At 57.5% G+C, this 10,168-nt stretch overlaps 1 long non-coding RNA gene across 1 annotated transcript; it reads right to left on the bottom strand.

Annotated features, from left to right (window-relative positions):
* Positions 1-4,610: 4,610 nt before the first annotated feature.
* On the bottom strand, positions 4,611-10,168 carry LOC111090478. Its single transcript, XR_005371787.1, has 4 exons — positions 9,982-10,168; positions 8,453-8,578; positions 5,893-5,965; positions 4,611-5,627 (listed from the first exon to the last, which is right to left on the bottom strand). It is a non-coding gene; the product is annotated as an uncharacterized LOC111090478 (long non-coding RNA).

The raw sequence follows: 10,168 nt of genomic DNA on the forward strand, positions 1-10,168 counted from the left end.
CCCCGTCCAGTGCAATCATACCTGTGGTTTGACAGTATGACCCACTTATCTCTCCGTCAACCAAACCCAAAGGTGGGTCCACAAGTATTTGTCGAATGAGCTGTACGTGGTCACATGCCCCCCAAGAATGCCTCCCCTACCGTCTCCATCCAGCCACAAGAACTTCCTGTTCTGACATTCCCAGTTTTCCCAGGAACTACCACCTTTCCCACCCTGGCCCACTCCACTAGCCACCAATTGCTAGCCCACTGGAAGGGTCCCAGGGTCACAGGAACAGAGGAAAGGATTCACATGTGGCCAGTTTCTTTTTTCAAACTCAGGGTGTGTTAATACCCAGCAAAACCATGTTAGCACCTAATGGCTCCATTTTAATCGTTCAGTGGGTGCCCACCAACCACACACACGAGGAAAGATATGCAAGGTATAAAATAAATAAAATGCAGTGCCTGCCCCCGAAGAGCACCCCGCCTGGTGAGAAAGATGACTATGGGTGTGGAGAAAATTTACACTCAGGGAGAACAGGGTATGAGAGCCTGGGTCAGCACTCGTGCTGTGGCCGTATGGCCGTATGGTCAGCACCTCTCCAAAGGTGGGAGGAATCACGAGGGCCTGAGCAGGTCCTTGAGGGATGGAGGAATTAATTGTGCCAGAGGAGGAGAAGGAGGACCAGGCAGAGAGGCCAGGGGAGGCCTGACTGAGTCTGTTTTCTTTACCTGCATCGATGAATCTGTGCTAAGGTGGTGCCGTTAGCTCACAGCACAGTGGGTCAGCGCTGGGTCAGGACGAGGGTAAGGGCATGGGAGGGGTTGAGTGCCAAACGGTAGGGGATGTCAGAAAACTCAGTGGTCAGAATAAATCATATTTTAATGCAGTATTTAAGAAATCAAAAATAAGGGATGCCAGGGTGGCTCAGTGGTTGAGCGCCTGCCTTTGGCTCAGAGCATGAGCCCGGGGTGCTGGAATCGAGTCCCACGTTGGGCTCCCTGCATGGACCCTGCTTCCTCTGCCTGTGTCTCTGCCTCTCTCTCTGGGTCTCTCATGAATAAATAAGTAAAATCTAAAAAAAAAAAAGAAAGAAAGAAAGAAAGAAAGAAAGAAAGAAAGAAAGAAAGAAAGAAAGAAGAAAGAAAACAAAAATAATGCAAAAAGCCATGGCGAGCAAAACGACGAATCTTTATGTAAAGAGGGGATCGATATTACTGATGCTTCCTTTGTGTCTGGCTCATTTTCACCACGAAAATACCACCGTGTAAGTGTTCGCAGCTATGGCTCTCGGTGCACTTGCTTTCACCAATAATTCCCTTCATTTTATTTCTGGGGGAAATGAGAGAAAGGAAGAAAAAAAAAAATACAAGAAGACAGCTGGAATGGAAGACTCATTCATTCCCATCCCGGTCTCCAGCAAACCCTGCCTTCTACAAATGCCCTCCACCTTTCGGAAAGTCGGAACGCGGCTAGCCAAACACTTCAGCTCAAGAGCTGGAAACTCTCCTTCACGCTGAATCCCGTTCAACACCCTTTTCCTCTGCGACCCGAGGAACAAGTAAATGCACACGCCAGAGGCTTCAAGCGGCCTGGGAGCCAGCGGATGTGTGTGCATCCTGCCGGAAGCTGCAAAGCTGAGCAGGAAACTGCAATCACCAAGAAGGCTGGGCTTCTGCAGAGGCTCGGCAGCGCTGGCCCCAGCTTATCAGAGGAAGGGGTTTGGGGGTGAAGCTGGTAATTAAGGGCCCTGTAGGTTTCAAAGGAAAAGGGGGAGCAGCTGGAGCACCAGCTTCCCGACAGGCACAAGCAGAAGCCAGGGGAGCGTCCCCCGGGCCTGTCACCCAAGGCCTCCAGCCGGGAGGACACAGCAGCAACCTCTGCCCCACGCTTCCTCCGGACCCGTCATGAGCAAAACCCTTTCTCTTCTACCGTGACTCCTTCTTCACTCTTCCAGATTGTTATCATTCTGGATGGAGTTCCTCGCTCTTGGATCCACGCCAGGAAGTGTACTTATTTTTAGAGTTTAAGGAAGATTTTTTTTACATTTGTCTCCTAGGTTCCCATTTCAACTCCTTCCACCCAAAACTTACCAGAAACAGCTATTTAACGTGCGCGTTTCAGGGAGAGCACATCAGTTCGGTTCTGCAGGCCCCACTGTACCACAGGGGAGGGGGGGGCGGGGGGTGCAGGGAGCTGTGCCCGAAGCAAGACGGGGACACACCTGTCAGCTATCTACTGGAGTGTGCTCCGGGGACCCTGGCAGCCGCCACCGAGGCTGGCCACACACACACACACACACACACACACGAGTCGATTTGCTTCCTGGACCATTGGCTCACTCGTGTGAGCCAGGAGCCTGGGCTCTCTCCATTCAAAGCCACAGAGGCCTACTGAAGCGGAACACACAGGGAAAAGCTCCGAGGAAAAAGTTTTCCCTTCCATGACCTTGAAAGAGACCCCATCGTAGCCCGCGGGGCTGGATGGAAAGGTTTAGACAAAAATCACAGAACTGGGGGGACCAAAGGTCACACTCGGTTTCCACGACGTGACAAGGAGCCCGTGCGTCTCAGAGTCAAGAAAGCTGCACTAGAATCCTAGCACATACCCGCTGTATTGCTGAGGTCCACTGAGAGCCTCGGTGTCATTGGAACAGGGGCCGGGGCTGACGGAGTGCCTGACATGCCCTCCCTCCCACCGCCGGCAAACCGCAGTCCCGGTTCCCTGGCCAGTGCCTCTTGGTCTGCTCCCTCAGGCAGCCCGCCAGCCAGGCTCCAGGGATCCCCCTGCAGAGTGAACCTTACTCTGGGCCTCACCTGCTCTAGACTCACCCCTGAGCACCCCCCACCCACTCCCCAAGTGCCCACCTGCAGGACCCCGCTGCCCCTGGGGCCAGGACGCCTGTGGGAGCACCGCACTCTTCGATGCCCCCCACCCCTGCTTCTCTCTGCTTGAGCTTGAGCACCCTACCCAGAGCTCAAACCACCACAGGGAAAATAACAGTGCTCCCTCGGGCGTGAGAAGCACCTTAGGAACGTAGGAACGGACGCCAGGCCCCGGCGCGGTGCAGATCATCACCTGTCCTCCCGCTCATGATCATAGGCGCCCACCGCGCCCAGCCACCGGTAGGGCCTCCTTCTCGGAAGTCTGGCCTTGCAGGTCAGTGTAAGCCCCCCACTCCGGGCTCCCAGAGCCTGTCCCAGAGCGCACCGACCGCACCCAAACTCACACATCTGTTTACCTGCCTCCCCTACAAACTTGCATCTTCCATCTTTGCTTCCTGTGCCCCCATTCTAGCAGGGGCCGCGGCACAGATGTTCACATGGAATGAATGAATGAATGAATCAACAAGCACATCTCTCCCACAGCGGGCGCTCAGTTGTCAATTGATTTTTTTTTAATATTTTATTTATTTATTCATGAGAGACATGGGGAGAGAGAGAGAGAGAGAGAGAGAGAGAGAGAGAGAGGCAGAGACATAGGCAGAGAGAGAAGCAGGCTCCATGCAGGGAGCTCGACATGGGACTCGATCCCGGGACTCCAGGATCATGGCCTGGGCTGAAGGCGGCACTAAACCGCTGAGCCACCAGGTCTGCCCTGATGGTTGAGTCTCTTAAGGATACCTGACAACGACGACACTCAGCCGCTCGCCGTGGCTCAGGGACCCTGAGTGCCTCCAGGGTGATGACGTGTCCAAGCGTCCTCTCCGCCACAGCTCTCGTCGCCGCCCCCCCCTTGCACCACACGTACAGCTGGGGGGGGGGATGAGTCTGTGTGGCACCCGCTCTCGACTCCCCTCCACCCAGAACAGCGGCCCTCTCAGCACATCCCACCTGCTCGCTCAGGAAACAGGGGCCCGGTGCCCTCTGCAGATACTGCCTAACACATCCCCATCGGAGGGGAGGCTTGGGTCCGATTTCCTGGTCCCGGTCAGCGCAGCCCCTCCGCGGTGGGAGCAGTTTGTTTCCTTTCAGCCTCTTAGGAAGAGTCGCGCAGGCCCCAAGTTCTCCTGATGCCCCGGGGTCTCCACAACCCCCCTTCTTTCCCTGGATGGAAGCGGAGTTGCTCTGTGCGGAACAGGAGCCGGGCAGCTGACCCCTTTCGTAATCCTTGATAATGTTTCTCGGTCACTCCTGACCTTGCCCCCCAATTAAATAACCTCAATTCTTAATCTTCAAGAGGATCATTAACTTAGCAAGAGGAGAGAAGGGTCTGGAGCCAGGAGCAGGGGAAAAACGGAACCGGCTCAGCCCTGACTCGAGAAAGATCCAGTAGGGTCCGTGAGGCCGTGTCGTTTTACAGGGGAAAGGAGGAGCCAAATGTGGAGATTTAGTGCAAATGTCATTTTAGTGTAAATGTCAAGGCCACTTCCCTCCCTGGGGCCAATTCTCAATTTCCTGATCGATCACGGACCAGCTCTGAAAATGTCGATTTCCATTAGGAGAGAAACTGAAATTTCAGGGCATCAACATGGTGCTCCCCGTGAGCAAACTTCTCAAGGAGTGGCATGAAAATGAACAGAAGAGGAAATGTCTTTTTTTTTCCCCTCTCCTTTTTTTTAAGATTTTATTTATTTATTCATGAGAGACAGAGACAGAGAGAGACAGAGACAGAGACAGAGGCAGAGAGAGAAGCAGGCTCCATGCAGGGAACCCGACGTGGGACTCGATCCCAGGTCCCCAGGATCACGCCCTGGGCCGGAGGCAGGTGCTAAACCGCTGAGCCACCAAGGGACCCTCCCCTCCCTTTTGAAATGACAATGATAACGTTCAAAATTTTTAGAGATTTCCAGAAGCAAAGCACAGACACGCGATAGGACGGGAGCAGACACGCGGTCACCTGGCCGCTCACACCGAGCCTGCCGCCTGCCTGGCCGCGCCGTCGCCTTGTCTCAGGAAATGAGTAAGTCGAGAGTCAGAGCGAGCCAACCTCCACATCCCACAGTCTTGTCTCATAAAATCAATTGATCAAAGCCACCAAATGCCAGCTGACGTTTGCTCTCTTCCCCCCCTGCTTTCTGGGTGCCACGAGGTCAGGGCGGCCCTCCCGAGGTCCAAAGGAACCGCGTGGCCAGCGAGCCTGGCGGCTGGGCTCTGGGTCTCTCAGGGCCAAGGTAAGAGATGCGTGTCCATCAAATGAGCCCGTGGACATCTGACATCACTCTTCATTCCAGAGACAGAAGTGTGTACATCCGGGTCCTTTTTGTTGCTTCTGATGGACACCTGTGAGCTGGGGACGTTGCCTTTATCACTTTACTTCTGCTGAGAATAAAATGAATCTGTCCATTTGTTCATTCCATCCACGTTAACTGAGGGCATTTGTGGGCTTGGCTGGCGCGAGGTGCTGGCGGAGGAGCAGTGACCCAGAAACACCAACCGGACCTGGAAGGCGCTAACTGTGTCCGCCGTGTGCCCCGTGCTCATCCAGAAGGTTCTTCACGCCTTGGGGGCACTCACTCTGCACGGGGCAGGGTGGGGACCTGAGGCAGGAAATGGCCTCTTCTAAGTGAAGCCTCAGGCCCCAAAGGGTTTTGCAGGTCTAAGTCTTAAATGGGGGATCTTCCCTCTCGGCCGGGGTGGGGGACAGCAGAGGTCAGGGGCGCGGTCTGCGCCAACGCGGTTGAGGTCCGGGTGGCGGGCTCAGGCCTGCAGGGGGACCAGGGACAGCTGTGCGGGGCTGAGCATTGAGAGGCAGGGATGGTGCTTGGAAGTCACCTGCTGGTGTTTTCCGGGCAGCAGAGCAGGGGCCCGGAGACTGTGGGTGAGCGCCCCCCGCCCGCCCCGTCAGACACAAGGAGCCTGCTGTGTGCTCTTGAGCAGGTCACCTCACCCCAGGCGAACCCTCCATCCCCGGACCCTGCTGACCCCGTGGTTCCTTAATGTCCCTGCTCCCCATCCCAGGAGGACTCACTGGAAGGATCTCCTTTCCTGGAGACGTGTAGGAAAAGTCAGCCAGTTCAGCAGCTCATCTGGAAACATCTGGTCTGTGATGGTCCCAGAGGAGGACAAGAGATGAATAAGGGAAGGATCTGCCTCCCAGGTGTCCCTGGGGCCCAGCCAGCGGGGTGAGACCCCCAGAGGTGCAGGAGCAAACGAGGGAGCTGCCCCCTCGAGGGGGACCAGGGCGGCCTTTCAGATGAGGGGGTTTGAGAACCAGCTCGAAGGCCTCCTGCCAGCGGCGGGGAAGAGGCCTGCCAGGGCCTGCGAGCAGAGGCACAGGGTCACGGAACCCGGCGGCCGAGCCCCGGGAGTGACGGGATGCGGGGGGCCCTCCGGAGGAGGTCCTGCCTCCCTGTCAGCCAGGAGGAGCTGTTGAGAGGCTCGGAGCAGGAGGATGGTGGGACCCCAGTTTTGCTAGAAGACAAGGACTCTGGCCCCGCTTGTGTCGTATATAGACGGGCTGGGAAGAAACCAGAAGCTCCCCAGAACTCGTAACCCGGAGCCCCTGCGGCCTCGCATGGCCAACCGCCACCCTTCACGCCCCGCTGTCCTGTCCCTTCCGTCTAATTCCACTCACCCTTAACCACAGCGCCACGGAAGTCTCCCTCTCTCCCCCCTAGAGCGCGGCAAGACTCACGTTTTATAACAACTGTGCCTCGTGTTCTTGCTTATTGCAGCGCGTCGGTGGAAACCCTTCATAGCCTACCCCGAGCCGGTTCACAGGCGGTGGCCAGGCCGCACACTTGCCCAGGGCAGCGGGGCTCACCTCCGCTCAGGCTGTGGCCCTGGGCGGTTAATGGTACCCCGTCCCTCTCACAAATGTCCTGCCGTAGAGATGACATTATGTGGCCACCCTAGTCCCTGCACCACTGCTTGGAAATCTGATCCTTGGGTTTCTGGAGGGAGAGAAGGAGGTACGTGTGTCACGCCCCCTTTGTCCTCAACGTGGCCCTGCTTATGAGCTCCTGGAGGAGACACCTGGCCCCACTCAGCTCTTCATTCCTCAGCGTGGCACAGGCTGGCGTGCGCAGACAAGACGAATGTCCCCTTTGCCCAAGGATTGGACAAAAACTGAGGAATAAAGGGAGCTGTGTACCCCAAATTCTCAGAAAACCCTCCAACAATTGGGGTGGGCCCGTCTGGAGGCAGCATGAGCACTGAGGACCCCCAGCACCTCACCCTCAGGCAGCCCCCTGGTGGGAGGCCCACCCCACCGGCTCTTCGAGGGTCTCTGCCAGAGGCCAGGGCCCCCCGCACAGCTGCCACCTGCTCCCCGGGGAAGGCGTCCCTAAGGCCGCTGCGAGGCCGCAGGCCTGTGCCGCTCAGCTCTAACTGGGGCAATGCACAGGGTGACCTTTCAGGTTCTTTTGTGCCTATACCATTTTATGAGCCCGTAAACATGGCCCAGGCGGGCTAGGACACCGACAACACCGCCAGGACTCCGGGAGGCGTCACCCCCCTCCCACCCCGGGCCTTGGACTTTCACTTGGCACTTGGAGCTGGTTTTCTTCCCTCAACCAGATGCTCATTAACACGGGGGGCGGGGGGGCGGCTGGCTCGCAGAAGCCCCCCTGGGCCTGGTCCCGGGCGGCCTCAGAATCCCCTGGAGGGGAACAGAACTGATCCAGCAGGCCCGGGGAAGAGGCCCGAGAACGTGTGTCCCCAACGAGTTCCCAGTGACGCCGATGTTGCGGACTCCAGTGACAGTAGCTGCCCCTGTGTGCAGAGACAAGGAGTCCTCACCCCTGGATGCGGCCCCGCCTGCCCGGGAGGCCGTAGTCCCTCTGCTCAGGGGGCTCCCAGAACAACGCTGAGGAGCAGCCCAGCCCCAGCTGTGAGGGGGACTCCGGGGGGGGGGGAGCATGCATGGAGGGTCCTGACCTTGGGGGCCAGGAAAGAGGGGTGATGAGGCGACGCCCTTAGGAGCAAGCGCCCACCCAGCCCGGCTGAAAGTGGGCCAAGGTGGAACCTGCTGGGCCTTCAGGCCAGTCAGAGTCGGGAGACGTCATCCAGAAGGTGGGGGGGGGGGGCTACAAGGGATGGGAGGGGCCCGACTGACCACCAGACTTAGGCCAGGGCGGGAGCGACTTCCTGGGGGGACCAGGCCTCCCTCCCCGGAGGGACAGGGCAGCCCCAGGGACCCGGGATTGAGAAGGGACGGTGGCCCTTCGTTCAGGCTGCTAGGACAACACACCGGAGACTCGGTGGCTTAACACACAAGCGTTCGTTTCTCCCGGTTCTGGGGGCTGGAGTGCAAGATTCAGGCGGCCGCACACCCCGTAGCTGCCGGAGGCTCTCGCGCTGCTTTGCCCCTGGAGCGCTGGTCCACGCGGGGGGTGCGGGGAGCACCTGCTGGCGTCTCTTCTCAGCAGGACACTGATCCCATCCTGGGGCCCCACCCTCGTGACCTCACCCGACCCTAATCGTGGGAGGGTAGCGCTCTAACACCCGCATCTGGGAGGATGGCGGGAGGGAGGGGCGTTGAGTCGCACCCCAGGAGCCGTGGCACCAAGGGAAACGCTGCTACTTACAGAAATCAGGACGTCTTCGAGGAGTCGGGGCGTCTTTCCCCATCCATCGCTGAGGCTGTTCCCCGTAAGCCACGCTGTTCACCTCCAGGCGCAGCTTTCTCTCCGGCGGCAAACGCAAAGGAGGCGCTGTCGGTGAAAAATCGAACAAAACGCAACTCAGACCGCGTGAGTGTCATGGTTTTTTAAAAAGCGATCAGTTACCGGTTTCTCGTGATCTCTACGGGATCCAATAACATTCCGTATCCTTCCCCGACGGTCAAAATCCACTCGTGAACGGTTACGCACGTCGGTGCTTAGCTCTGGATGCCGCGTGCTTCTGTGTCAGCTCCACATTCTCCACCTTTCTTTAGACTCGGGATCCTCGCTCTGCCAACATCTCCCAATACACGTGGCCCTTCCCATTGACGCTTTCCCTCTGATTTGGGGTCCACTGGAGCCACGGATTTCTTCTTTTAAGAGGAGAGTCCCTGGGGCACCGGGGGGCTCAGCGGGTCGAGCCTCCGGCTCTGGGTTTCAGCCCAGGTCATGATCTCGGGGTCGCGGGACAGAGCCCCACTGCGGGCGCCGTGCTCAGTGAGGAGTCTGCTCGAGATGCTCCCTCTCCCTCTCCCTCTGCTCCTATCACCCTCCTCTAAAACAAATGAATCTTCAGAAAAATAAAATGAGAATCAGTGAACAGACTTTGATGCGGAGAATTTTCACGACAGCCACCCTTTTGGGTGCATCCTCGTGCACTGGTCCACGACCTCCACATCATAGGTGGCGGGTACGGGGTGCGGAGGATGAATGAGGCCCTGCTGTCCTGGCTCTTGTAGAAGGAGAACATTCCACGGGTGTGGGCACAACACAGAGAACCAGAACAGGTTGGCAGGAGAGAGAACGAGTGCATGAAGGCCATCTTCCCCATCGGCCTCCGCGATACCGGAACCCCAGCCGGAATCTTCCCTGCCCCCCCTCAGGATGAGTCAGGCGCCCCCTCAAAACCCCTGCACCCGCAGATCCGCCGCTGTCATCCATCCCTGACACCCAGATCCTGCAAACTCCAGCGCTCGGTCAAGACACTAAAACAAAACCAAAAAACCTTTTGCAGTTTTCAAGCTCCTCTTTATGACCTAAAAAGCAAAATCTTTCTGGAGCACAACAAGCCACTTCAGCTGGAAAAAAAAAAAAAAAAAAAAACACCAAACTTTAAAAGGCGAGGAATCCAGTGTATGTTCTGTGTCATGTGAACACCAAATACCGAGAAACGATCCCGGGCCGGGGGCCGGCCCAAACCAGCTGCTTCAAAGAGCCTGTTCTTTAACTGAAGGCTTAACACCATGACCCTGGAGACGCTGAGGGGAAACAGGCAGGCAGCTCCCACCCGCCTTCCGGGGAGGAGGCCCCGGCCGGCCCCTCCTGCACCACAGTCCCATTCGTAGACAGAGGTCCCGGGTCCTCCTGAAACAGCCACACTTTCATGCCACTTACAAAGCAAAAGCATAGCAGCTAAAGGTTCTCTCAGCTTAAAAATCTGGAATAAACGGTACCTTTCCTCCCGAATAAATAAAGCTGATAGGGTGTGTTGAGCTGTTTCCCTCTTGGCTGGAGGTTCGTTTCCAGCAGAGGAGGACAGGAGATGGGGGGGGCGCGTGGGCAGGGCCAGGACGGTCAGGCCCGGACCCCATCAGGGGAGGATGCACCGCGCCTCCGACAAAACAGCAAGGGCTGCGTCTC

This window comes from Canis lupus, chromosome 17 (genome assembly GCF_011100685.1).
Source record: "Canis lupus familiaris isolate Mischka breed German Shepherd chromosome 17, alternate assembly UU_Cfam_GSD_1.0, whole genome shotgun sequence".
Lineage (NCBI taxonomy): Eukaryota > Metazoa > Chordata > Mammalia > Carnivora > Canidae > Canis > Canis lupus.